Source organism: Crocuta crocuta, unplaced genomic scaffold (genome assembly GCF_008692635.1).
Source record: "Crocuta crocuta isolate KB4526 unplaced genomic scaffold, BGI_CrCroc_1.0 scaffold115, whole genome shotgun sequence".
Taxonomy (NCBI): Eukaryota; Metazoa; Chordata; class Mammalia; order Carnivora; family Hyaenidae; genus Crocuta; species Crocuta crocuta.
The window spans coordinates 3366771-3390421 of record NW_027530575.1 but is presented as its reverse complement, the minus strand read 5'-3'; the positions used below and the strand labels follow the sequence as shown (position 1 = coordinate 3390421).

At 34.1% G+C, this 23651-nt stretch overlaps 1 long non-coding RNA gene across 1 annotated transcript in view; it reads left to right on the top strand.

Moving 5' to 3' along the window:
* The window catches only part of LOC144234664 (uncharacterized), a 59164-nt gene that overhangs the window by 11145 nt on the left and 24368 nt on the right, over positions 1–23651 (top strand). Inside the window, exon 2 of the long non-coding RNA XR_013336034.1 lies at positions 412–579. This is a non-coding gene — a long non-coding RNA (uncharacterized LOC144234664). The remainder of the gene's footprint in view (positions 1–411; positions 580–23651) is intronic.

Here is a 23651-nt window from a genome sequence, read left to right as displayed (position 1 = left end):
TGTAATGAAAATGCATTCTGTAATGAAAAATCATAGTTTTTTTAAAAATAGATCTGAGTATCTTGCCAAATGTTGAAATTGTATAATCCTTCTACCAAAAACAACATGTATCTTATTACCAGGGACTAGAATTGAATAAATATGTCCTCAATAGACTATAGTAAAGGTTGATTCTCTTTGTATAAGATATCAAAGATAGGATGGGAGGTAAGAAGTGAAGGACCCAGGCTAGGACATTTTTATTTTTTAACTTCATCATTTAAGTGAGATATATGTTAGCTGTGATACACAGCTGTTCTTTAAAAACCAGCATTTTAAATGCTTTATATCTGTTACTTGGTAACGTGTATTATTAGTATTATTGTTATTATTATTTAATAAAGCTTTTGTAAAATTTCCTCTTCTTTTCAGCTCTTCAAGGAAGAAGAATGGGATGGTTTTTATCCATGCTTGATTCTCTGAGTACTGCTGGTATAGTGTTGGCATGCAATAAGGGATCCCCATTGAGACATTCAGCAATTGATGGTCAAGGTCATATGGACCAGCAGCCCCTTTCTATCAGGAGAGTCACTTTCCAGGGTGAGTGTGAAGTTTCTAGTGTTTTCTCAATTCAAGAATGTGAAAGCTCTTTAACTTCTGGTTTATAATCACACCCACACTCAGACCTTTTTAAAAATTGAGTGTCTGTCTATAATGTACAAGGGTATACTTAGCAAGAGATACCAGTACTTCAGGAAAAGTCAGAGGAGGTGATTTGCTCACCAAGAATTGAACACACATCAGTGAGTAGACTAAGAGCCAGAACTGACAAGTTTTGTTTATTGTCATAAATGATTACTAACAGTTTGGGTGAGTAGAACTCAGTATGACAAGCAATAAGGGCTAAATGCAGAAATATTACTAAAATATTATTGTAGGATAATCTGTCGTTTCTAAATGATAGCAATATATCTAGCTGACATTTTCAAAATAATGTTGAACATGGCCCAGAAATTAGAGAAAATAGTGTCCTTGAGTCCATGATGATTCTGTCCTTGAAGATCTGTTTTTTGTTTTTGTTTTTTTTACTGTGTATCAGTTAAAGATTGTATTTCACAGGAAAGACTTGATTACAGTAGCTCAAGCAAAAAGGATTTGTTTACCTCATGCAAAAATAAATCTACTGGTGATACTTCTTCCTCAATGATGACAGGAAATGGTCTCCTTCTATCTTTTGCTACATTTTCCTTACTGATGCTACTATATTCCCAGTTATCACCAGCATTCTAGAAAAGGAAGAAGGAAAATCCATCAAGCTAGTGCCAGTTGACCTCTCTTTTCATTTCACAGTTCAGCAGTGAGTCAGAGGAACACTTTTTGGCTCAAAGAGGTTTAAAATAAATGTAGGGCTTTAAAAAAAGATTTCTGGCCTCTCTTTTGGAGGCAGGGTAAAAAGCCATTTTCTGTTGAGTGAGGCAACCTCCAGTATCTGTCATACTTTCTCCTGAAATGTCACTATATTTTTATCATCTTAAACCTATAGTTGGTTGACTTTTCTTAATCTATATTTACTGAATTCTCTGCATTAAATTCATATAAATGCTTTGTAGTTGCAAAGTTAATGCAATATCACTAAAATTTCCAATTAAATACCATTGAGTTAAACAAAAACAAAAACAAAAAAGTGATCATTGAGATAAATAATACGATGGTGTATTTCAGAAAAAATAATTATGAATGACAGGCTTTATGATGGTTGAGAAAGTCATTTATGGCCTCTCTAATTTGCCATGTGGTGGGAAGGAGGGAGGGAAGCAGCATTGATGACGGGAAGGAAGATATAAAGAATATTTTATTTATTGTTTCCTCACTGTAATATTGGCCCCTTTTTTTAAAAAACATTTTAATGTTTTATTTATTTCTGAGAGAGAGAAAGACAGTGTGAGCAGGGGAGGGTCAGAGAAAGGGAAACACAGAATCAGAAGCAGACTCCAGGCTCTGAGCTAGCTGTCAGCACAGAGCCCGATGTGGGGCTCGAACCCATGAACCGTGAGATCATGACCCGAGCCAAAGTCGGATGCTTAACCGACTGAGCCACCCAGGTGCCCCATTGGCCCCTTTTAATGCAGCTTCAGTCTTTTGCTGAGTATGACCTATGACAGCCATTTATTCTTCACCTTCACTAAACTCTTCTTTTTCTGCATCTATTCATAGAGTGCAAGGGTATTGAATGTGACTGAGGATAGAGGGAAATAGACAATGCCAATTCTGTAATGTTATGTACAGTAGTTATTTGTGAAAAAGCATATAGGAGGTGAGGTCAATATGATCAGAATGAGCAACAAAAGCTGGTGATTATTATTTTTATTTTTTACTGTACTAGTAAACAAAACAAAATAAATAATAAAATCATCTTTAAGCACTACCATGCCCAGAGAACCTGGCAGCACAATGATCCTATACTTTGTTTCAGAGGACTTGACTTAGATAAATGCCTTCCAGGACCTGAACATTTCCTAGGGAGTGTTCACATCGCACTCCAGAATAGTGCCACTAAAAAGTGGGATATATGTGTGGCTAAGAACCATGCATATACTGATTTTATGCTAGACACTGATCTGGAAATACAGCTTTTCCAATGAAGTTCTATAAAAGATCTGTATGGCATATACAAGTCGTAGTACTAATCTAGAACTAAAAATCCTAAATATATTAATGGCTAGGCAGTAAATTCCTCCTTTTATCAAGTGAGCAGTCAAAAGTTGCTTCTTAAAAAAATGTTATGATAAATAAAGAAGTAAAGTTTTAAGTTTTAAGTCTCTATGGTAGAAGAGCTGGAAAGAGATATTAAATTACTTGTTTCTCATCTACAAATGTCACACAGTAGAGAAATTAAATGGCTTGTTTCTCATCTGTAAGGTTCATATAACATATATCCTTCCTCCATTTCCAGTAACATTAAGAGAGTCTCATTCCATTTGGTGAGGGGATTATTTAGAGTTATTTGTTTTTTTAAAGTCATAAGTTGGTCATAAATTAATAGCCAAGGGGTCATATGTGACCCATACACTTATTTGTTTTACATAATGTAAAAATGTGAGTCCTTTGATTTTAAAATACATCAAATAAAACTGCACATTTCTGATTTTGCTTTCAGAATCAGTAGTTTTGGCTGTACTGGTTTCACAATTTCTACATAGCAACATTATTTGTGTCTGAGGAGCCCCACTCTCTTTGATTTACTGTTTTTATGGTATTTTTTCCACAGCCTTTCACTTTCAACCTATTTGAAGCTTTGAGAGTAAAGTGTGTCTCTTATACACAGCATACAATTTGGAAAATAATAATCTGGTTTATAAGTTTTAAATAATGTTTTATTAATAATCTGTTTTAAATTATCTGTTCTATAGGTTTCTCACATTTTACCACATTTATATTCAATATAATTTCTAATAAGGTATAATTAATGTTTGAAATTTTGATATAATTTTCTATTATATCTTATGTCATCTTTGTGCCACATCCAGACTTGGTGAAGAGAACTATTCATTACCTAGATTTTCTTGACTTTGAGCTACATGCATTAACTGATGGAGTGTTGGGGTTACCGTTGTTTACATATTTCAGTTTAATTTAAACAGACCAAGAGATTAAAGAAAACAATTATAAGAATTATAAGAAAATGTAATATGGTATATGTGGTTCTTGGTTGTTTTTTTAGGTCATTCAAGGTTGAATATATATGAAGTAAAATAAATTTAGAATCAAATTATAGCATTAAGAGTTTTATTTTCAAATTTCTGCCCATGCTTATCGCATCTTCTGTTTTATGAAGTAGAAAGAGTTTCAATTCTGGTCTATTTCTGTATATGGGATAATAATCAGTGGAAGCATAATCCAATCAATTTTTAGAGGAATATTTTTTCTTCCCCACATTCATTATGATGAATTATAAAGGAGGAAAGAAAAGTGCAACTTTAGTTCAGCTTTCTCATGGTTGAATATTTTTTAATCAACATAGCCACAGGGTGTCTAATTTTCCCCTTTTGATATGATTCCTTTCTGTATTCAATAACAACTGCACTTGACAATGGTTATGATAATAGAGGTTACTTTTATTGAATTTGTACTCTGATCCAGGCTCTAAGCTATGAGTGTCACATTCTCATATGCTTATATGGCTCCTTTTCAAAATCACTGTTTCGCTGTCTCTGTTTCTTTCTTTCTCTAGCTCATTGTCTCTCTTTCTAAACTTAGCTCTTTACTCAAACTTAACAGCTGCTGGTTTATAGATGTTTTTCAGTCATTAATAATAAAATATGTTTGCAAAACAGTAACAAAAAGTTGACACTCACAAAATATTGTGTCCTGGTATTTGAGATTTATTCAGTACAAGCAAACTCAACTGTATTCTGTCATAATGGATATATTAGTCTTTTCCGTGTGTGTGTGTGTGTGTGTGTGTATGTGAATAAAAGGATCTATTTTAAGAAATTGGCTTATGCTATTGTGAAGGCTGCCAAGTTCAATCTGCAGGGTGGGGTGGCAGGCTGTAGACCAGGCCAGAGCTGATGCTGTAGTTCAAATCCAAACGCAGGCTGAAGACACAGAGAAGACTGATGTTGTGTTTAAGTTCAAAGGCCATGTGCTTGCAGAATCCCGTCCTTCTCAGGAGAGGTCAGTCTTTTGTTTGACTCAGATCTTCAATTGATGACATGATACCTACTCACATTATGCAGATCTGTCTGCCTGTTTAACTACCAAGTTAAATGTTAATCACATCCAAGAACATCCAGAATAGTGTTTTACCACATATTTGGGCACCTGAGCCTAGCATCTTCTGTTAACTTGCCATCCAAATGCATCTTTTTAAGCAATATTTATTTTCCTGATAAAGATAATACCAGGCGTAATTCCTCTAACATGATACAACTATCCTGCATGGAACAGAAAACATATTCTTTGTCTAGAAGAGGATGAAAAAAGTCCTTGAGTGATGTTTATTGTTCCTCTTAGTCCATAATTTAAACTATGATGTAAAGTCAGTACATCTAATCTTACATGATTACATGATAAGAGGATAAGAGAGAGAAAAAAACAAAGATACATATCATATATATCATATATCTATATATGTATATATAATATGTATGTAGATTACTCATACACATATATTTATCACACACATAACAAAGTAAAAAAGAAATATGACAGTTACAGAACTAAGGCCTATACCTGGTCACCTGATCATAGCTGGTATTTATAAAGTCATGAAGAGTTAAAAGTGGCTGGATAGCCTAAACTTACAGTTCAGTGGAATCTTTGTTGTGTCTCTTGGTGGAAATCTTCCTCCCTCTGGAACTAAATCTCTAGGCCAGCATAGTATAAAGTTACAGGGATAGGGAGCAAATATTTTGGTACTAGGTCATTATTAGGTGTAAAGTTAGTGGTACAACTTCGTTTTCCACCCTTTCATTTCTGTACCTGGATATCTGAGAAAGCACCACATATTTGAAACCGATTCAGAGCATATATAACCTCTTAGATAACCTTGCCTCAGTCCTGCAAGGTATTTCCATCTAGCTGGCACCATAACTGAAAGACCATCCATTGACTTAATATTTTTTTTATTTAAAAAATTTTTTAAATGTTTTATTTATTTCTGAGAGAGAGAGACAGTGTGAGCAGGGGAGGGTCAGAGAGAGAGGGAGATACAGAATCTGAAACAGGCTCCAGGCTCTGAGCTAATTGTCCGCACAGAGCCCAACGCAAGGCTCGAACCCACAAACTGTTGAGTTCATGACCTGAGGCAAAGTCGGATGCCCAACCGACTGAGCCACCCAGGCGCCCCTCCATTGACTTAGTTTAACCTTATCTAAAACACCCTTATAGAAGCATCTAGAATTATATAGACTACATTACCTGGGCTCTGTGGCCCAGCCATGTTAACATATAAAATTAACCATCACAATGGATACAATTCTTTCAGACTTTAAACTGAATTAAGAGTAATCTTCCATCAGTTAAGTGGTTATGATGTCAAGAGGAGAAAGGATGCTATCCACTACCATATACTGAAAGTGGTATTTTAGATATTTTTATCTACTTTCTAAATTTAGAAACGAACTCTGATAGGCCTAAATCATCATTACTTGAAGCTGTTTTCTTCCTCATCCAACACATTTAAAACCACGTAATTTCTACCATCCCTCAACCTTCCTTGACACCATGTTCTGAACTTATTATGAGTTTCATTTTGTGAAAATGTCCTTTCTCTTTTGTGAACCAAGCACACATATCTGCCTTAAGGTATTCTCCAAGAAAACTTGCATTCCGTGTAGGGCTAGTCTCACATCCAATATTCCTTGAGGCATTTTGTTTATGCATGGTATTGACTGCTGTCAGAGCTTGTGGATCTGGAATTTCTTCAACTTATTAAATGTGTTTGAATAAAATTTTTTCTCATATCCCCACATTTGTTTTCACTAGAGAATCATCACGGATTCCTGCATTGAAGTAATTATTTATGTTTACAGAGGCAATGCTCACAAGTTCTGGAAAGGACTTCATTTAATTTTTTTTTAATTTCATTTAATTTAAACTTTGTTTAATTTTCTCCCTGGCGTTCCTTTCCCCAGCTTTGCAATTTTTCTGTTCTTGCAAAACTTTGCTATTTTGATGGTAGCCCCTGCGTTTCCTTCCAGTCATTTTTTTCCTTTTGTGAAAGAATATGAGTCAAAGTTTCCAATTCCATATGATCATGCATTACATTACTGAATGATTAATAAGCAAATAGTATGTTCACACACCCTTTATGCAATTGTGATTCATCAGTGAGCAAGATAGGGAAGGATCTCTGTCCTCATGATACTCTTCAAGTTCCTCTTGAGCTATTCAGATTAGGTCAGTTGAGTATTTTAATATTTTAATCTTTATTTTAGTTGACCACTTTTCTTTTCTACCATATGTGGATATTTGAGCACAATGGAAATGTGAAGATATTTTCACAAAAACAAAGGTTGAGGTTTTATCAACAATATAATTTCACTTCGGGAAAAGATGAAAATACCACAGAAGAAAAACCTGAAATACAAGAAGGAATGGTGGGAATAAACATTAGTGACAAAAAAGGGGAAAAAGGTAAAAACTATCCATATAAAAATTTTAAAAATATGATGATGATGATAATGTATGATTAACAGTAATATATAATTTAAAGGAATAGAAAACTTCAGACAATATTAGCATGTAAATCAACAAGAGATTTATTGGCATTCAAGTTCTCTAAAGTATTTAAATTTGTAAAGAAAAGAGTACAATTAACACTAGATTCTAAAGTCAAAATAGTAGAATTTCAAGGGTAAACATTAAAAGAAGAAACCAGAAGGAAATAGTTGACCCATTGCAAACATGTTCTCAAGGTAAATGGTAACTAGTCCTCAAGTAAGAGGACCTCACAGTGCTATTTGTTACACATATATCATCTTAACTTTACCTGATAATTGACAGCCATCTGTGTTCATGAACTGTCTTTATTCAGAGGAAAAACAAACTGACGTACCTTTATGACAGGGAGTAGTTTTGCAATTTGGAGCAAGGCACTCATGGAAGTTAGGCTTCACCCCTCCCACAGAAAGTGAGGAAAAAAGGTTCTCTTTCCCTAGATATTTACATTTAAGAGATGTCTCCCAGGTCATTGAGAAAGACATTCCTGGATTATACATATGACAAAAGGTCTATGTTTCCTTCAAAGAGATTTATAAACATTTAAAAGAGAGGAGAAAGTACTTAGAACTAAAAGTTTCTGAAGTAAGTGCTCTGAGAAACAGGAAAGGGAAGTATCTTATTACATTAAATTTGTACTTGTCTTTGTAATACTCATCAGAACAATACCAAAAAAAAAAAGGAAGAAAAAGAAGAAAGGAAGGAAGGAAAATTAAAGAAGTAAACTCATATGCAGCTGATAAAATAGGTGAAATTATAGAATGTGACTACCACACTGTGGCGTTAAAATATTTCAGTATGGGCCTCTCCTTAATATTGACAGATAAAGCAAATAAAAATAATATCAATCAGAATACATTTTAACACAATACACAAGATTGATTTAATGGAAATACAGAGAAGTCTATTCCAGTATTACTACACTAGATATTATTATCCTCCGGGTTTCGGTCTGTAGAATGGAGAGAACATTATAAGAGCATTCTTAAGAAGAAAATGATGGCCAGTTGTGAGGTTATATTTATTAGTGTACTGTTGGTCCTGACTAAAAACAAGACAGTTAATGATTAAATACATAAAAGAAAGGAATAAACCTACCGCATTGGTCTTCTAGTGAAATATAGTAGATTGGGTGGCTTAAACCCAGAACTTCATTTTCTAGCTGTGGGGGCTAGAAGTCCCATATAAAGTCGGCCACTGTCCGTTTCTGTTGAGGATCTCTTCCTTGCTTGCTAATGACTTTTATCTTGCTTTGTCCTCACATAACTTTTTCTTGGTATGTGTACATGTCGGAGATGGATATAGGAAGAAAGAGGGGGGAGGACAGGGAGAAGAAAGGAGAGAGAGACGGAGACGGAGTGAGAGTTCAGCCTCCGGTGTCTCTTTAAAAACACACTAATCCTAATGAATCTGGGCCTAATTTTTATGATCTCATTTTTTTAAATTTATGTTTTATTTATTTCTGAGAGAGAGAAAGAGAAAGAGAGAGAGAGCATGAACAGGGGAGGGTCAGAGAGAGAGGGAGACACAGGATCTGAAACAGGCTCCAGGCTCTGAGGCGGCTGTCAGCACAGAGCCTGACACGGGGTTCGAACCCATGAACCATGAGATCATGACCTGAGTCGAAGTCGGACGTTTAACCGACTGAGCCACCCAGGTGCCCCTTTTATGATCTCAATTAACCTTAGTTTGTTTTGGCTCCATCTTCAAGTATAGCCATACTTGGTTAGGGCTTCAATATATGCATTTTAGCGGGGGCACAAATATTTAGTCCATAATTCTGTCATTATCCTTGTTGTTTAAAATTTGCCACATAGAAAACAGAAAATAATCTATACATACTTTATTATGGTTAATAAGAGAGTTTATAAAATTTGCTAGATAAGGTATCATTAAACAAAAATCAATATTATTTTTGTGATCCAGCAGCCAGAGAAAAGTTAATTAATACAAAACACTAATTCCACTGATAGCATAGATAGATGTGATTTATCCAAACTTTGAAGAAATAGAGAACATTACATGTTTTTTTTAGAAAAAAACCTTTTAAATATTATGTCAGAAAATTATCTATATATTCAGTATCATTCCAACCATAATTTCAAAGAGGTTTGCTAAGTAACTTGATAAGCTCATGCTACATAGAAAATGAAATGCTCTAAAATCATCTCAGTATACTTCTTACAAGAAGAAATAGAGCATTTTTATTTTGGGGTATTAATATTTGTTACAAAGTTACAGTGACTTACAGGGATGTATAAATTAGCAAAAACAGCAAACAAACCAAACAAGAATGTACAAATTGAATCTAATCGTCTGGGGCAAGGAACCTCAAAAGAGCACATGATTAGGGAAATATGATATATGATAGAAATTATATTGAAGATCACTAAGGAAAGAAAATGTAAGATTAATACAAGTGGGAGAATGGTGAAAAAAAGAGTGTGGCTACTTACCTTAACATCCAAATTCACAAAAATTGGTTCTTGACAGATTAAAGATAAAAGTAAATGACAAAAGTTAAATAATTAAAGAAAAATATCATTGTAATATTGGAAAGGACTGAAAATTAGACTTCATTAAAATGAAAACACTTTTGTGGGGCACCTGGGTGGCTTATTAGGTTAAGCGTCTGACTCCTGATTTCAGCTCAGGTCATGATTTCATGGTCTTGAAATAGGAGCCCCACATCAGGCTATTTGCTGACTCCGAGGGTCCTGTTATGGATTCTCTCACCTACTCACTCTGCTTCTCTCCTGTTCTATCTCTTGCAAAATAAATGAAACATTAAAAAACCACTTTGTTTGACAAAAAAGAACAAGATAAAAATGAAAATTTTACAGATGAATACTACACTTAAAAAAATTCATAAACAAGGCACCTAGGTGGCTCTGTTGGTTGAGTGTCCAACTCTTAATTTTGGCTCAGATCATGATCCCAGGGTTGTGGGATTGAGCCCCATGGTGGGCTCCTCACTGAGAGGTGCTTGAGATTTTCTCTTTCTCCGTCTGCCTCTCTTCCCTCTCATGTGCTCTCTTTCTAAAATAAATAATAATAGTAGTATCAATAATAACAAAGTAAACTTAAAAATTCATATAGTCTCTGATAACATGAAAATTAACTAGATAAACAATATTAAATGAAATATAATAAGATCCAGTATAAAAATAAGGAAAAATATAAACATTTCATACACAAGGAAATGCAATTCTGGATTTAAAGTATAAAAAATCTCAATTTTCTTAGTAATCATAACAATGCATATATGTATTTAAACTTTATCTATTTATTTTGAAAAGTGAGTGGGGGAGGGTGAGAGAGATAAGGAGTGAGAGAGAATGCTAAGCAGGCTCTGCACTGTCAGCGCAGAGCCCAACATGGGGCTCTAAGTCATGAACCGTAAGATCATGATGTGAGCTGAAATCAAGAGTTGATCCTTAACAAACTGAGCCACCCAGGCCCCAAGTGTGTGGTGAATTTAAAGGTGTCCATTTTATTATCACGTGCCATAACTTACATGTATAATACGTGTGCTCTTTTTGTGGTCCATGTATTAATTGGCTGTTCTATACAACATTACAAATACAATGAAAGAAAATGGTCTCTGTTACTTATCTATGTCTGACATTCATTATTTAAAGTGACAAAAGAATCTTTTGTAGCCTGTACCACCTTTAAGACTTTTGTGGTATTAACTCAAGACTCCTGCCCTGGCTAAAAAAGTAAAATTAAATAAGTAAAAATTGTTTAAGCCAACAATGCTTGAAATTCCTATACACTGAAACTGTGCCTTTTACAGTGAGCCTGTCTTGCATTAAAGACTCTTTCTCTAATTATCAAAATGCTGCCTTGTCTATTCCCCATACCTACAGAACCAGCTGTGGCTAAGTGCTGAGGTTTGTTGGACACAAAGGTCCACACAATCTGTTCACCCGACCCTTGCAGCTTGCATTGCTCAGACCTGCACCTGTCATAAACATTCACCAGTCTGCACGCACCTGCTGTGACAGCTGCATCAAGAGGCGGGTTCTTACCATGGAGTATTTTGGTCCCCAAATAGGGATCCACTTGCCAGTTTCTCAAGGTTTCCTTGCCAAGGCCCCATGTGTTAGAGTGTGAAGGTAATGATTTTGCATACACTCCTATAATCCACATTTTGAAACAAGTAGGAAGTCAATTTAGAATGAGATAGAGAGGTAAAAATATACATGATGTGTTGTTTCCCATTGTAGTATGTCATTATAGGAGACTGCAGCTTGTACCTGAGACCAAAATGATCTTTTTAATATTTCTTTCACTATCACTCTAGACCTTTGGACCCATTGAGTGCGATGATCAGTTTCCCAGCCTGCTTTACAGAAGATCACACTCTTCCTTGGATAGGGTTATTGAAGGTGTGGAGCAAAAGTCAGTTTTACATTTTACTGTTAGCGTAAATTGCTAAAACCATTTTGAAAAATTATTTATCATTATCTTATAAAGTTAAATGTCCACACTCCCTGTACAATGTGAGGATATTCATAACAAAATTGTATAAAACATACATGTACACACAAACACATAAATACTTATAATGCCCATATATACTCCTACTATAATATATATGAGTATATAAAACATACATATATAATGATTCATAATATCTCTATGTGAGTATATAATAGTCATATATTCCTCATTATAAATATACATAAATTATGTATTATATATATATAATTATTGACATGTGGAGAAGGTTGAAGATACTCCTTAAATTATAGGTTACTTATTTTTTAAAAAAAATTAATGTTTTTTATTTATTTCTGAGAGAGATAGAGAGACAGCGTGAGCAGGGGAGGTCAGAGAGAAAGGGAGACACAGAATCTGAAACAGGCTTCCGGCTCTGAGCTAGCTGTCAGTACAGAGCCCGACGTGGGGCTCAAACCCACAAACTGATATCATGACCTGAGCTGAAGTCAGACACTTAACTGACTGAGCCACCCAGGCACCTCTATTTTTTTATTTTTTAAATGTTTTTTTATTTAATTATAGGTTACATATAATATACACTGCTTTATTAAGTAATTATGGATAAAAGTATAAAAGTTTTCAGATGTACAAGATTGTTTTGTACTGGTAAACATGGTTTGTGTTACACTTATGTTCATCGACTGTATCTTTACAGTGTTTTATGTGTACTGAAGATTTGCCTAATCTAGATTGGGATCAACATGTTTTACTTTCTTTTCTAAAAAAGTTTTTTATGTTTATTTATTTTTGGGAGAGAGAAAGACAGAGTGTGAGCGAGCAAAGGGTAGAGAGAGAGGGAGACACAGAATCCAAAGCAGGCTCCAGGATCTGAGCTGTTAGCACAGAGCCCAATGCTAGGCTTGAACTCATGAACTGCAAGATCATGACCGGAGCTGATGTCGGATGGTGAACCAACTGAGTCACCCAGGTGCCCCAACATAGTTTACTTTCAGGGTTTACTGTGGACCCAAGTTCTAAATGTTACTTAATGACTTATCTGTGCCCCACGTGTTTGAGGGCTGCAAAAACAATTAGAGATATAGATACTGCTTTGAAGAAGCTTCATGCTAAATAGAGGGAAAAAGAAATGAAAACAAATGCAATAAAATCTTTTATAGATGCTGTGGTATAATCTGTATAACGATATGCTAAGGGTAGAAAAGACAATAGGAACACTGTGTTTGAGAATATTGTTTCAGGGGTGACATTTAAAATACAGTATAACTTAAATAAAGTTACAAACTAGAAGATGATTTTCCTGGATAGATTAATGAGGACAAATATTTTCCAGGAAGGAAACTAGAGGAACCAAAGACTCTGGGAAATTTAAATAATCTAAAGCCCTTTGAAGACCATAGTTCTGGAAAGACAAAAGTTGTTGCTGTTATTGCTGTTGTTTTTAATTCACAGATATCTTATAGAAGGAACCACCAGAGATACAGCCAAGTAATTCACATTTCTTTACTATCAGAAGAGAAAACAGCATGAGGCAGAAAGTTGACTTTATCTGGACTATACATATTAAAAAGATTTAAAGTGTTCAATCTTAAGTATTAGCAACAAATGGATATTTATCCATTCACTTTTTCCTAGAAATGTACAAATATTGAGAAATTTCATTTTAGCTGAGAGAAAAATCTCATAATGGTGTATTCTTTTATATGATTTTTTAAGTGTTTTTTATTTTGTTTTCTTTAAGATTTTTACTTTTAAGTAATCTCTACACCCAATGTGGGCCTCGAACTCACAAAGTCAAGGTCAATGGTTGCAATGCTGTACCCACTGAGCCAGCCAGGTGCCTCCAGAGGGCTATTTTAATCTTCAAAGCCATAGTGAATTTTATGCATTAGTGTCATCCATTTGTTGGAGTGTTTTTTTTTTTTCTTGGTATTAGCCTAAAATTGATGTACAACTTCGCACTCCATAATGAAACCTAGTTTTTAGCATACCTAGTCAGCCCCAAAAGCTAACATGTCATTTTCATGGGAAGAAAATAATATGTAAAATATTAATGCTTTATTAATATTTTCCTCTTAATAGTTTCAGAGTAAAATAGTAAGCAATTTATAATTTTAACGGAGGTGTGAAAAAAAATACAATTTTATATACAATAATACACAAAAAGCATAATACAGAAAATAAAAACATAATCTTTTAGGGGCATCTGGGTGGCTCAGTCAATTAAGCATCTGACTCTTAATTTAGACTCAGGTCGTGATCTCTCAGTTCGTGAGTTCTAGTCCCACATCCCATGATTGGGATTCTCTGTCTCCTTCTCTCTCTGTCCCTTCCCAGCTCTCTCTCACATTATTTCTCTCCCAAAATAAGTAAGTAAGTAAATAAATAAATAAATAAAAACAAATATATATATGTAATATTTGAGCAAAAAATTATAGTGAGTCTCATAAAGCACATATGCTTTACTCTTCAGTGTTTCTTTTTTATTTAGCAGCTAGTATGATATTTATAAAGCCGAGTGAAGAAGTTTGATTTTCTGGCTCCCATTTGTATCACATGCTGCCTTTCCGGATAAAAGTTAGCAACTGAGTAGGAGGGTTGGGTTTGTGAGACATATCAGTAGTGAGACATGAACAGTCTTAAGAAGAAATATTTACCTTCACATCTAATCGAGTTGTAGTAAAGAAAACCACAAATGTTGCATCAATTATAACAATCCTAAGCACAAGAGTACTTGAATTGTGTTAAATATTTTGTGTTTACTAAAGCAGTGCATTAAGAAAGCACTCTTATTCTTCAATTAATTTTTCAGATTGCAAGCAGAGTAATTTCTTCAAAGATGAGGATTGATTATGCTACTTTACTGCTGCAAATTTTTCAATAACTTCCCATTGCTCCCAGGAGTTAATCTCTCACATTCAGAAACTTTTGCTTTTATTGCTAGACCACTTTGCATCTAATTCCATGTAGGAAATTATACCAATCTCACTTTCTCAAGAACCTTTCTAGACAAGGTAATTTCTCCCTACCCAATAGTCTCCAAGTCTCCAAGTATTTTCTCCTTTTGAAATATTAATTAATTCACAGATACTTGTTCAATGGCTCTCTTCTCACTGAGACTGTAAACTCCACGAAGTCAGGTGCAATGATTGTTTTAATCCAATTGCTATTTAATATAATATTATTGGTACCTAAATGATGAGATCAATAATTTTTACACCTTTGACTTAAAATATCATCAAAATAAAAAATAAACAAACCTCACAGGTCTTTAGCAATATACAAGGAAACACAAATGGGTGCTATAAACACTATGATGAAACTTCTAAAGAAAACAAAACAATACAATTTTGTTTGAAGTATTGACATTTAAATTGTTAGTAAACTCTTAGAACAGTTTTCATTAGGGGCACCTGGGTGGCTCAGTCAGTTAAGCATCTGACTTCACCTCAGGTCATGATCTCATGGTTTGTGGGTTCGAGGCCCATGTCGGACTCTGTGCTGACAGCTAGCTCAGAGCCTGGAGCCTGTTTCAGATTCTGTATCTCCCTCCCTCTCTGACCCTCCCCTGCTCATGCTGTCTCTCTCTCTCTCTCTCTCCTCAGAAATAAATAAAACATTAAAAAAAGAAAGAACAGTTTTCATTAACTAGCAGGCTAATGCAGCTGTTTTGAAACAGTAAATGGACTAATGATGCTCAGAAGCGGCATGATGACTGTCCACACCTTAAAAAAATCATTCACAGATATTTCATATCTTACCCAGTGTTCACTAGCTTCTTCAGCACTGTAAAACCAGACTAGATAGGAAATGACTTTAAAACCTTTTCTTTATGCTATATGAAAGCTGTGTTTCACGGCACCTGTATTAATTTCCTGTTACTGCTGTAACAAATTAGAAACCAAGTTAGTGGTTTAAAACAGAATGAAACTATTCTAGTTCTGGAACTCAGAAGTCTAAAATAGGTAGACAGTACCTTCTGGAAGCCTGATATAATGCATTTCTTGACTTTCTTCAGTGTTTAGAGACTGCCTGCATTCCTTGAATTGTGTTTACATGTTACTTCAAACTCTGCTTTTGTGGTAACATTTATTTATCTCTCACTCTCCTGCCTCCCTCTGTCCATCATAAGGAACCTTTTGATTGTATTGGACTTTCTTGGACAATTCAAAATAATCTCCCCGATTTAAGGTCATTAATTTAATTACATCAAATAAGTTCCCTTGCCATGTTAAGGTAACATATTTATAGGTTCTGTGGGTTAAGGTGTGGGTATCTTTGTGAGGACACTATTCAGCCCATCACATCAGGATACTGTGTATCTCAGTCATAAGCATCTCCGTGGATTTGAAGAATAATGTAGGGGAGGACAAATTTGTCTCTGCTCATTTTACGTCTTCATAACAAAAGGCATGAGAAAAGTATACAAATTTAAGTTTTACATGACAGGGGAGCCCTCCAAAGGAATAACCCAAAGAAGTGGCAAAACCTGGAGTAACTGGAAATATGGTGAGGATAAGGGAAGATAAACACTGTTTTAACAAGATCTTTTTGAGAAGAATTCTCTTGGTCTCAACTTCTCATCCTTGATAAAAATGTTACTTTCTATCTGGTATAGAGAGGACACCTTTCACATGGAATTTTATCTGTCTTTGGGAACAAAGGGCAGATAAGAATGCTTCTTACATTTACTGCTTTTCAAGTGTCTCTAGATCAAAATGACCCTTTGTTGAAGTGGCATACTTTGGGGTGCCATGCTCTGCCATCACTTGTATACAACTCTCAGAAAGCAACTGTGCAGGAAATAGAAAATAGTACAGAAGATGGTCTATATTCACATAAACACATATTACAATCTAGGCAAGACTGCAAACAGGACATAGCTGTGTACCAGGGGTTGTAGTCATATTAAGTATAGTATCAGTTCAGAATATCAGAACCCTAAATTGGCTAAATTGTAGCAATAGTAGGTTTCCCATTTCAGATTAGCAGAACTGCAATAATAGTGCAACTACCAAATGCCATAATAGTGTTCCTTAATACTGGTAAGGACTTTCTCTTAGCATGATATACCTAAGTGTGTGTGTGTGTGTGTGTGTGTGTGTGTGTACATGTATATGTATATATAAGCATATATACATAAATACATAAATATGTATGTATTTCTAGACAATATTTTTGAGCATTCCCTGTAGTTAAAATAAAGTAGTTTTTTCATGAAAAAGATGAAATGAGCAGTAAATTTTAAGGAGATAATTGATTACATATAATGGCAAATGGTAAAATCTTCAAGAAAACGAACTAAAAGGAATGACAGTGCAGTAACAGTGAGCATTCTCATTTGAATTATAAAGAACAGATTTGACAATATGGAAAATTACTTCAGAGATATAAAGAACAACCTAAAGCATTCTTCTAAAGTTTCAAGACAAAATGACAAGGAGATTAAAATTGTGATGGAGATGATGATACATCTAGAGATAAGAAAATATAGATTCAACTGATGAGTAATTCTTATTCCTGAACATGTATGTGTGTGTGTGTGTGTGTGTGTGTGTGTATGTGTGTATGTGTGTTTGTGAGAGAGCAGTATAGGTAAGGGTAAAAAAAATGATAGAAAAACATCATCTAAAGGTATAAATGGAGAATTTTCTTGGTGCAAACTATAATGTGACTATGCATATATAATAAACACTTTTCCAGAATAAAGTGTTGTTTTACATCTTGCTTAATGTATATAAACAAATATGTATTACTGTGTATTAAAAATACTTTATAACATGTATTAAATTATCAATTAAATACTATATGGTTTGTACCGTGCACTTTATATTATTCATTCAGTTCTTATGATATATGTATATATGTAATTATCTTTCTTTAAAATATTGGAAAACTAAAAATTGAAACATACAATGAAATTAAACATAGAGCTCTTTCAAACTTGAAGACCTTACTCTTGAGCAAGGCAATCCATCACTAAGATAGCTTAACAAAAATGTAGCTTTCTAGGGGCGTCTGGGTATCTCAGTCGGTTGCGCGTCTGATTTTGGCTCAGGTCATGATCTCATGGTTCCTGAGTTTGAGCCCTGCTTCAGGCTCGGTGCTGACAGCTAGCTCAGAGCCTGGGACCTGTTTTGGATTCTGTGTCTCCCTCTCTCTCTGACCCTCCCCTGCTCACGCTTGCTCTCTCTCTCTCTCAGAAATAAATAAAACATTAAAAAAATATAGCTATCTATAAAACCACCAATGCATACTCTTCATTACTCTTCTGTTTTGTAGCATCAATGTCATTGTGCATTAGTATTAGAGAACTGAGTTTTAAAAGAAAAAAAATTATGCCATAAGAAAACATTTTTAATCCAAATAAATTGACCTTTATGAATGACGACAGACAACATAGAACCCTTCTGTCATGTGATTTACTATCTATGTTATATTTTTGAGAAAAAATGTAACACTTGATGTATTTAATTTTACTGAGAGGTTAATACAAAAATAACTAAGGGAAAATATTGAGAAGACATTAGGAAGAGACTAGAGAATTTACATTAATTACCCCTTACCTGCAGTTCACTTTGCACAATTTCAGTTTCCTGTGGTCACCTATAATCTGGAAAGGTCAGAAGGTAAATAGTAGCCTAACCTACATCATAATACCTATGTTATTCACCTCATTTCATTTTCTCATGTGGGCTTTTTATCATAGCACATCATCACAAGAATAAGAGGGATAAATATCGTATAATAAGGTATTTTTAAAAAGAGATCACATTCACATGACTTCTATTACCATATACTGTTAAAGGTGTTATATTTTGTTATTTATTATTATTAATCTCTTACTGTGCCTAAAATATAAACTAACCTTTACTATAAGTATGTATGTAAAAGCTACCATAGGAAAAAAGCATAGTATATATAGGGTTCAATGCTATACATTGTTTTAAATGTACACTAGGGGTCGTAGAAGGTATCCCACATGGATAAGGGGGGAATTTCACTACTTAACTGGATTATGTTTGATTGGAAGTATCTATACCCAGAGGCAAAGCTTGATCACACTCTTGTCTTAGTTCTCCAAAAATATACCAGAATTTTTCCTTTTAATATTAGTGTCCTTTCTCTATAATGACAACTTAAAAATCTAACCAATCAACCATCCACAGAGACAAATAAATATCTCTCTCCAGCCTCTTGAGGCTGAGAGGCTCTTCATTGCTGGGCTCTTTCTAGTATAAACAAACAAACAACTAAATTATTTATTGGATTGAAACACTACCCAAATAAGTCTTCACAAAGTACCTAAATTGTTCTCCCCAAAAATAGGTTCACTTAGACTTGCAAAATTAATGTTTAACTTGTCCAGCATATTTTATAACTAACATTGGATAACTTAAATCATGTGTCCTTCACTTCACTGGAAACAATAACATATTCAGTCAATGCAGATTTCCTCTATTAAAAGTTATTTTTTGCCATAGTCGAATTGCTCCTGTAAAATTAATAAATATAGAAGATGTAACAAATGAGTAAATATATTATACATAATGGGTTCCAGGTTTTTCATTGTTGGAGAAACAAGTTATAAATAAGGAGTGCAGGGGACTGGGATAGGTGGGTGGGCAGAGAGTGTAGAATGAGCTCTGACGCTGGATTAGAGTCAGATATCAGTATGACCGCATGCTTTAATGTACTGTTGCTGTTTTAGTATACATTAGATATAGAAATATAGATGTGCATACATGGGTTAGCATACATACATGTGTTTCTTAGCTCTACCAACTGAAAGGGCTTAGATTCAGTGACACCCCAGTAATAATGAGCACATCAGACATCAAGATCTTGATTTCTAATACCACTCTGCAAAAAAGTGAACCCAGATTCCTTGGAGAAGTGGATGATTCCTGCCAAGGAATAGAGAATGCAAGATAAGCCCAGAGCAGTGACAGAAAAGAAGTGCTTTAAAATAATTGAAAGTTGGGTTATATTGAAGAGACACAGGAGCAAATTAAAAGGCCCCAAAAGCCATAGCTGAAACAATTTGACCCACAAAGTAAATAATAATAGTACTGGATTATAATCAACTAATACAATGTGTATGAATCCATACTGATATAAAAATAATTCAATAAAACTATATGTGAAAGAAAGGATATCTGTTTTGTGCAGAAGGATTCAAAATTATGAATATATAAAGAATTGATAAAATAAGAAGCCACCATTAGATCATCATGAGAGTAACATCTGCAATAGACGTGATCCTCTGATGGGTGCTAAAACTAGTGGGCAAATATAAGGAGCAACGGGGTATTTGCAGTTTCAAAATATCACCTTCAATCCAAGTCTTTATTAGTCATAAGTGGAAAAACAGTAATTTTACAGTGGAGAAACCTGACCGCACACACACAAGAAAACCTTCACTAAATTTAGGAATGATTAAAGAATAACTGTACATTAAGATAAATCCAGTTTATCTTTAACTTTTTTAAAACAATGATTTTCTATTTAATGGAAATCTGAATGATGTTTTTATCCTCAGTTTTTCTTGAATATACTTTTTGTACATAAACAGATTATGGAAATACCTGTTCAGTCAGAAAAATAACATATATATTTATATATGGAATGATCATATTCAATAGATTCATTTTTATGTAGAATGTTTATCACATAAACACTGGAGAAGGACACTAAGAAATGAATAGTAGATAAGAAAATGAAGATTATTGGAGCTATTATAAAATGAAAAAGGAAAATATATTAATTCCAAAGTGTATCTAGGATAGTGATGTACATGTATGCATGTGTATTTATGGGTGTTTACATTTGAAAATTTATTGTATTTTTCTCCCCTGAGAAGATTTATTTTACGTTGAGAGATACAGAAAATGAAAGGACTAGGGTATAACAGACTGAACAGTTTTTTAGAAGTGTTGAGATAAGTTAGTATCTATGATACATGTGAAAATGGCTGCTTTAGCAAAAAAAGCATATTCTTCCTGACATAGAGGGTAAGGAAGAGACAATAAAGGAATATAGAATGTGGACATTGAAGGAAGTGGTAGTAAAAAACCACAGAGGATATGCACTATTGGAAAACTCTAGGTTAAGTCATATGCACATTACAGAGTGGTGGTCAGAAGATTGAAGACTAGGGAAAATATTTTATGAAATATGGCCTTTAAATATGTTAAATACCTAGGTTGGAAAAAAGTTTAAGTTCTGAATGGGAAAGCTTTAGTTATTGGTTCTCTGTACTACTTCCTCAGTCTGAATACATCATGTATAAATACCATCAGTCCCAAGGCAGAAATGCCTATTTTTGCGCTCACGTATTTATGGAATTTTCTTGTAGAATTCTTGACACATAGTGGGAACTCAACATATGAGTTTGCATGAAAAACTGACTGAATAACACACTGTGTATTAAGGTATTTCTGCACAGTGAATAGTAAAAGTTTCAGTTAGAAAAATTCTAGTGTCTTAAAATCTTACTGCTTTGGTAATGGTGCCTGAAACTTGTCAAAACTGACTAATAAAATCCAGAAAGGATGACTTTTTATTTTTCTTGTGATAATGACAAGGTATTTTCTTGTCCAATTATCTGTTCTTATTTCCCCCATGACTATGGATTTATTTTCTTGATCTCTTCACATTCTTCCAGTTTATTAATTTCTTTGCTCACTGTTATATTAACATGTATATTTATCATGTTATCTTATAATTTATTATTTAAAGATTATATTTATCCTATTTTGCTAACTTCTGTTTTCACTAAGATAACATAACATTTTTAATTCTTTGAATTTTAAGCTTATATAACTATTATGTAAAATTGTAAAATGATAAAAAGCCTCTAGATAATCAACATTGCAGGGTCCCTGGGTGACTTAGTTAAGCTTCTGACTTTGGCTCACGTTGAACTCATGGTTCAAGAGTTTGAGCCCTACATCGGGCTCTGTGCTGACTGCTCAGAGCCTGGAGCCTGCTTTGGATTCTGTGTCTCCCATTCTTCTGTCCCTCCCCTACTCACGTTCTATTTCTCTCTCTGTAAAAAATAAACATAAAAAAATTAAAAAAATCAACATTGCAATACTTTTCCTGAATATATTTCCAGAATATAAATTCAGGTATCTATATTTATATTTACTCTTAATGAAGCTTAGTTGTTTATATACTAATTTTTATGGCAGGACAGTTATCTTAAGAATATTTGTTGAATAACAAATATTTTCTTCACTGACACACCACTTTTATCATTTTAGGTAAATTTATGAATATTACTTATTTCCATTCAGAGACTTCTTCCTCAAAGCTTTTTTTCCAAAAATAATTACAGCTTTATAAGAATTTCAGTAACTGTAGAGTTAAACTTTTCTTAAAGTAGAATTTAATATAATTTTAGTGAAATTTAACAATACTCATAATATCTAATGACATCTTAATGGTATGCCATTAAAGACACAGTTTAATCTAGAGAGAACATTTTTTTCCCACAGTGACTCATCCTTTCTTACAATTATTTTTTTAGTACTGTTTAATGTTTTGAAGTAGTTTTCAATTATTCCTCAGATGGGTACAATACTCTTCTGTTTTTCCTCTTACATATGCTATTTCGCCTATGTGTAATGAAATATTTTCTTTCTGACATTTTCTGTTTTTAACTAGGATATGGGAAATTAATATATTTATCTCATAATTTTGTAGTTGGTTATTTTATATGGTAACCTTATTGTTTGATTGAGTTTTCAAATAATTTTCTGTAATTTTCCAGGTGTAAAATTTTATTAACTATAAGTTTTTGCATTCATTTCTGTAAAGAATTTCAAATGATAGTTGTCTAGCTATGTGTCTTAAAGTAAATATTTCATAAAGTACCAGAAAAAATTTTAAGTTGACTAATATGTTACATTTGGCCAGAATAAAAACTTCAATGATGATTTTCAACAATCTATGAATAGAGTATAGATGATTAAAGAATTTTAATTTTTCAAAGAGAAAGCATTTACATATTTTTAAAATTGTGTTAATATTAATTATTATTATTATTTTTATTTATTTACTTTTGAGAGACAGAGTGAGACAGAATGGAGCGAGGGAGAGGCAGAGAGAAGAGGAGATACAGAACAGGAAGCAGGCTCCAGGCTCTGAGCCGTCAGCACAGAGCCCAATGCGGGGCTCCAACCCATGAACCGTAAGATCATGACCTGAGCCAAAGTCGGATGTTTAACCGACTGAGCCACCCAGGCGCTCCGAATATTTATTTATTTTTGAGAGAGGGAGACAGAGCGTGAGCAGGGGAAGGACAGAAAAAGAGGGAGACACAGAACCTGAAGCAGGCCCCAGGCTCTGAGCTGTCTGCACAGTTCGACATTGGGCTGGAACCCACAGACCGTGAGATCATGGCCTGAGGTGAATTTAACCAACACTTAACCAACTGAACCACCCAGGCACCCCTACTTTATATTTCTTAGAAGAGTACGTTTTAATAAAAGATTTGACTTTGCTAGCACTTGTTTTTCAAAGTAAAACATTTGCGCGCATATACTGACATCTGGTGGATATTCAGTATAGTATTTTTAATGTAAAGTGAAGGGAAATAAAATGTACAATAATAAGAACAAAATTCTGGTTAAATTGAGAAAGATAGTAGAATATATTATTTTGTCTTTTGTTTCAGGGGAATCTAAATATAGGAAAAATGGAAACAGTTTTTTCAGTCTCAGTATACTTATTCTGAACTGCATCTTCAGTTTGTGGCATGTGTAGAAAATTATTTATAATCCATTTTATGGTAGTGTCTAACATGTTTTGTATACGGGTGCTTGGGTGACTCAGTTGCTTGAATGTCTGAATCTTGATTTTTGTTCAGGTTATGATCCCAGGGTCATGGGATTGAGCTTTGCGTTGGGCTCTGTGCTGAGCATGGAGGAGCCTGTTTAAGATTCTGTGTGTGTGTGTGTGTGTGTGTGTGTGTG